General features: G+C 43.9%; 1 pseudogene; it reads right to left on the reverse strand.

Moving 5' to 3' along the window:
* Positions 1-3,732: 3,732 nt before the first annotated feature.
* Positions 3,733-4,169, reverse strand: LOC102859062 (annotated as a pseudogene).
* Between the last annotated feature and the right edge of the window lie 2,432 nt (positions 4,170-6,601).

The raw sequence follows: 6,601 nt of genomic DNA on the forward strand, positions 1-6,601 counted from the left end.
TGACTGGCACAGGAAGAGATTGCTCCTCGTTCTTCAGTGGAGCATCTAGTGGACTAGAACCGCACATCTTCAGGATTGCAAAGCAACTTCTTACCACTAGGCCACCAGAGCGCCCTTCTCTGGGCTTTTTAAGCTGAATGTATTTTCATCTCTTTTAAGGCGTTAAGGAGCAATGATTTCCATTTGAAGACTAAGACCCGTTTGATCTAAGCTATGGTGTTTTTAATTACTTCCTATGCATGTGAAAGTTAGACAGTGACTAAGGATGACCAGAGAATAGTTGATGCCTTTGATTTATGGTGTTGGAGAAGAGTGCTGCATATCCATCTATACACCTCTGAGAAAGTGCAAACAAGGGGGTTCCTTGGAGGCAAGGATGGTGGAACTTCAACTCATGTATTTTGGGCATGTTGTTCAGAGGAGCCAGTCACTGGGAAAGGACATCGTGCATGGGAAGGAGGAAAGTCAATGCATGAGGAGGCAGAGAGCCAGTGAATCCTCAGTGAGGTGGCCTGACGCCGAGAATGAACAGTGGGCTCTGGGACATGATCAGGGTGGCACAGGGCAGTGCAAGGACCAGACACAAGGTTCATAGAGTCACAAGGAAGTACAGCCGGCTCGATGGCACCTAACAACATTCTCCAAATGTAGACAGCCTGCATATTGGAAAGTTAACATTTTCCTCACTCAAGGTCAGCAAAGGACAGACACTTACGGAGACAGAAAAGTGAGAGGCATAGAGAGAAAAGGGATGAGGCATCAGAAGCAAGAGAATCATGAGACAGCGAGCCCAAATCGGAACATGAACCCTACTGACTTCCTTGACTGACCGCCGAACTGCACAGACAGGGAGCAGCTTTTTGCAGCTTTTGAAGAAAGGTGGGCATCAGGGTTATATCCCTACACCGTACCTATTAAATCAATATACTGAGCAAATAATTCAAGAAAATGGATTCCGTTATACCTCTGAAAGGATTGAACAGAGGTATCAGTGGCTGCCAGCTATGAGGAAGACAGGATTTTTAAATAGAGGCAAATTACCCCTTAAAACAACAACTAGCACCAAATAATCATAAGGACACTATAGAATCCAAAGTTATACAACCCGTTGCCGACAATGTTCAGTGTTCAACCTCAAGTTAACAGATATATAAAGAAACCAGAAACTATGACATCTGATCAGGAAACAGGAGATGTTGATTTGGTCTGTAGTCAGCACTCAAAATTTCACAGTAGCCATCACTATTCATTTTATTGTTATAAGACCATCCAATTGAAACCAACCCATAGCTAAACCTCCAGAAGGTTTCCAGAGGCAGTTAATTGCACAGGAGGAGATTGCCCATCCTTTTCTCACAGAGCACTTGGTGGATTTGAACCATGTGCTTTTGGCAACGCAGCTCTTTTCCACTAGGCCACCAGGAACACTCTCAATGAGTGAAGAGATAGGAAATCTCAACAGAGTTGTGAAAAGGAATATTTTAAAGATGACCAGATACAATAACTGACATAAATTTAATGTTGTGGTTAAGTGCTGTTAAGCACTATAGACAGCAGAACGTAACTGCCAAATCCTGAGCCATCCGCATCTTCTGCTGTGCCCATTGCTGCGGCCACTGTGTCACTCTATCTCACGTGGCTCCTTCTCTTTCACGGACCCTGTAAGCATGATGTCTCTCTCTTGGCACTGCCCCTCCTGATGATGTTGCACCATTCTCACTTCTAAGGAACATTTGCACTGCACTTTTTCCAAAACAAATTTGTAACAGCTTCAGCTTGCTAGGCTCCACCATCAACACTCTGGGTACCAGCAGCCAGGAAATCAAGATGAATTGCACTCAGAAAATCTACTGTCAGGGACCTCTCCAGAGTACTGAAAAGCAGCGATGTCAATCTAGAGACTAAGATCCATGATCTTTGCAATTACTTGTTATGCATCAAAGAGCTGGGCAATGACTAAGGATGACAGAAGAAGAATTGATGCCTTAAGTTGTGGTGCTGGAGAAGAGTTTTGAACATACCATGGACCACCAAGAAAACAATTAGGTCTGTCTCACAGAGGGTGAAACCAAGCTTCTCCTTGGAGGCTAGGATTTTGAAGCTCTGTCTCTCATGCTTTGGACAGATGGCCAGAAGAGACTGGTCCTTGGAGAAGGACATCATGCTTGGAAGGGTGGAGGGACAGTGCAAGAGAGGAAGACCCTGGATGAGATGGATTGACACAGTAACTGGGGCAGTGGGGGTTCATGTGTCAGAATTAGTGAGACAGGCTCAGGACAGGGCAGGCTTCAGAGCTGCTGTACATAGGGGTGCTATGAGTCACAGGCAACTTGACAGCACATCACAACAACATGATGTCAATGGTAGTGCTCAGTGATTTCTGCATTATGCTGGGTCAACTTGTTTTTGGAAGGGAAACAAAGATGGCTCTCTTTCAGTCTGTTGACCAGGTAGCTGTTTCCCAAATTTCTTTCCATAGACTAGTGAGCTTGTCCAGGGCTGCATTTGTTTGTTGAAACAGCCTAGTTGGTGTTCCATCAATTCCCAGAGTCTTATTTTCCCCTATGTTTTCAGAATGTCTTAAACATTTTTTTTCCTGTATCATTGATTTCTTTTTTAGGGGGATACCATTGATTGTTGACCATATGCAACCTTCTGAAATAGTTGTATGTCTACTAATTTATTTTGGCAGAGTAAATATGTATATTATTTCCATCTTCATTTGATGCTTTTTACATTTTACCTTTTTAATTAGTTGATATGCGTCTGTGGTGTTAAGTGTTTCGTGTTCAAAATGGCTTTCCTGGCCATTGAGGTCGGCTTGACCGTGTGGATGAGCTGGGGATGTGGGGATAGGATGTATGAGCCTATTCACAAGGGGATTCACTAATTCCACCATTAAATTGATCTGATTCAGTGGCAGATTTTGAGAATCTCACCACCAACAAAGAAGCAGCAAGAGAATATAGCATGACCTTTGGGGCCAGAGATCCTTGTACCAGCTCGACCACGGACGACAGGAGCAGCAGCTGTTTCAGCCGGCAGCAGAGCACCACATACCTGGCACAGGCAGATCTGACCTTGGCACTGCTATGCCACAGAACTGGAGTTAAGAGTCTCTTGCCCAAGTTTGTTAGAGGACTGGAGCAGGGACAGCCCTAGTAAGTCGTACTGAGAGCCTAAAACCATGAGGCTGAAGGCTGGCGTGCCTGTGAGTATATTTTGGAAGCTATCCTGTCCGAGTGATGCTTTTTTACTTCCTTAGTATGGTTTTATATAGTCTGTGTGCTATTGCAATAGGGTTTGTGCCCAGTAAAGTGGTAAGATTGGTGTTCAGATGAGTAGAAAAAGGTGCAGGAGTGTGGGAGACATGTCTGACTTCATGGGAATTGGTTTTGTGTGTTGTTGATGTTGTTGATTGGGACAGTTCCCTTTTTTGGGGGGGGTGGAGAAAAAGGTGGTTTATTTTGTTTCTTAGTCATGGTGCCATTGTGGGAAAGAACACAGAGTGGGGAGGGCAAGTGGGAATCAAATATTTTTGGGAGGAGGCCCAAACTTGCCAGAATCCAGGGACCCTCCCCACTCTGGGTGCCTGGGGTGAGGGGATATATGTGGGGGAATGAGGAGGAGAGGTGGAGAGTGATTGATAAAGCTAGTGTAGAAAAAAGGCACTGGTGGGTTATATCTTGGGCCTGCAGGAGGGTAAAGCCAGGCTCCTTGGCATTCAGGCCTCTAGTCCTTTTCCTTCCCTTTCTTGGCTTTGGTCTTGGTTTTGGTCTTGGGGGTGCAGGGCTTCATCACGAGGATGGTCTCCTGGCACTGGGCATTGTACCGTGCCTTCTTCAGTGTGTCCTAGCAGGCTTTGGTGCCAGTGCCTCCATCACACATGCCCCCGCTCTCAAACTTGTACTTGAAGTCGGCTCCAAACTCCTTCTTCCAGTTGCATGGCACCCGGCACCGGATGTGCTGGGTCTGGGTTCCGCAGGTGCCCTCACAGGAAACCCACTCCGCAGTCCTTGCTGCTGGGGAGGGGGGGTACAGGGCCCCCAGGCCCACTCCCTGCATTCGCTCCCGGGACCGCCCTTCTTTACTTTATCTTTCTTTTTGGCTGCCGTGGAAGTGAGCGCCAGTAGGGCGAGGAGGGCGAGGAGGAAGGCTCGGTGCTGCATCTCTCTGGCTGGCTGCCGGCGCTGCTTTGCTCTGGACAGTTCCCTTTTTTATGGAGTTGGTAAAAGTAATATATAACTGTCTCCCTGTGGCCCTTGCTCTTTTTATAGCAGTTGAGAGCTGGACAATGAATAATGATGACATCAGAAGAATTGATGCCTTTGAGTTGTGATGTTGGAGAAGAGTACTGAATATCCTATCGACTGCCAAAAAAAAACCAAGCAGATGCGACTTGGAGAAAGTGGGGCCAGAGTGTTCCTTAGAGGTAAGGATGGCAAAACTTTTCCCCCCACATATTTTGGGCATGTTGACAGAAAGGGCTATTCCTTGGGAAGGGACATCATGTTTGGCAAGGTAGAGGGTGAGTGAAAGAGAAGAAACGCCTCAACAAGATGGACTGACACTGTGACCGTAGCAAAGGGCTCAAGCACATCAGAAATGATGAGGATGGTAAGGATAGGACAGGGCTGAGATCTGTTGCTCAGGGGGTTGCTGAGTCCACTTGGTAACACCTAACAACAGCAACAACAACGTTCTTTAATATTTTGCCGTATAATCCTTCAGCACTTCTACTTGAGGCTTACCTGTTTTCTTCAATCCTTTCAGCTTGAGGAATGCCAAAGGTGTTTTCTAACTCCAAATATTTGCGCGTTTCTTTAGTATATTTTGTCTTCTCAAGTTGTCCTTTGAAATATGTTCCACTCTCCTAATTTATCTTTTCTCCCTTCCATTTTAGCTGCTCTGTATTCCAGAGTAAGTTTTAGAGTCTCTTCTGACATTGACTTTGATATTTTCTTTCTTTTCAATGACCCTTTAAAAAATTCATATGTGATATCATCACACAACTTACTTAATCTTTGGTCACTAGTGTTCAATAAATCAAATATCTTTTTCAAATGGTCTCTAAATTCAGGGAATTCTGGTTGGGTTTTTTTAATTCAGTTGTTGTTGTTATTGTTGTTATGTGCCGTCGAGTCATTTGCGACTCATAGCGACCCTATGTACAACAGCCCTAAACTCTGCTCTGTCCTGTGCCAGTCGCACTGTCTCCGACACTCCCATCCCGATTATCCCAGTCACTGAATCAAACCTTTAATTCAGTAGATGGGGTTAATAACAGCTTTGAGATAGCAGAAAAAATGAACACTGAGCTTCCAAATTAGTCAACAAAAATTAGTTCTAAGGACTAGAGGATAATGTGATCTTCAACTTCTATGACCTCAAGATTAGAAGAAGTAAATGATTTCTGGTTGCGACCATAGATACTCTATAAAAGGGTTACAATAGAAAATCCTGATAAAGTAGGAGGAAATGTGGAACAAAGCTGAAAAAAAATATTTTAAAAAGGCCAGGCTTGTTGGTCCAATAGAGGCTGGTGGAATCCCCAATACTGGATCTCTTAGTTACGCTTCCAACCCGGAACAAAAGTTAGTATCAGGGCTCAACTTTCGGTCAAACAATAGGCTCGTCTAGAAAGTGACCAGTGGCACCAGGGAGGCACTCACTTCTTAGAATAATCAACCATCTGGGGTAAAAAAAAAAAGCAGCATTTGCCCAAGGGTAAGGCTCTGAAGGCAGGAAGGAATAGAACAGAGGGATTAGTGGATATGAGAATTACAAAGAGGAAGTGGGGCAAGTCTGATTACATTGTGGGTATTGGAATTAATGTTCTAAAACAAAATATGTATGAATGGCTGCATGAAACTTTATATACTTTCTAAATTTTCATTCAAATCACAATAAGAAGGTTTAGAAGGAAAACATAAATAAAAAATTGTAAAAGACAGATCAGTAGAGATTAATCAATCCAAAAAATAAAGATAAAAATGGAAGGAAAGTGAACAGGATCTCAGATACATGTGGAACAACATTGTTGTTGCTGTTGTTGTTATGCGTCATCTAGTCGATGAAAACTCACAGCAACCCCATGTGCATGCAGCCCTGCTCTATGCTGAGCCTGTCTCACTGTTTCCAACACACCTACCCTCATTACCCCAGTTAGTGTCAATCCCAGGTCTTCCTCTCCTGTGCTATCCCACCACCCTTCAAACATGATATCTTTCTCCCTCCTGGACTCATCCCTCCATCCTGGCCACATGTCCAAAGTATGTGAAATGGAACCTCAAGTATACAAGCCATGGTTGCCTTAGGGAGATGAGCAAAGAAAATATTTGTGGAAAATATTCAGTTATAGATCTAAGAATCTCTGTAAACTCAAAACAGTATAAAGTCAATGATGAGCACTCAAAGGTACTTCATACTATGATTTTAAAACGTAATAATAATAAGAAAATCTTTAGAGACTAGAGAGAATAGCATTCTTGAGGAAGAACAAGAGTACAACTAACAGCTGACTTCTCAACAGAAACAACAGAGACCAGGAAACATTGGAATGACACTGTGAAAGTGCTAACAAAACAAAGCAAGAAACTGC

The sequence above is a fragment of the Elephantulus edwardii genome, unplaced genomic scaffold, assembly GCF_000299155.1.
Source record: "Elephantulus edwardii isolate Elephantulus edwardi_28Jun2011 unplaced genomic scaffold, EleEdw1.0 scaffold00002, whole genome shotgun sequence".
Taxonomy (NCBI): domain Eukaryota; kingdom Metazoa; phylum Chordata; class Mammalia; order Macroscelidea; family Macroscelididae; genus Elephantulus; species Elephantulus edwardii.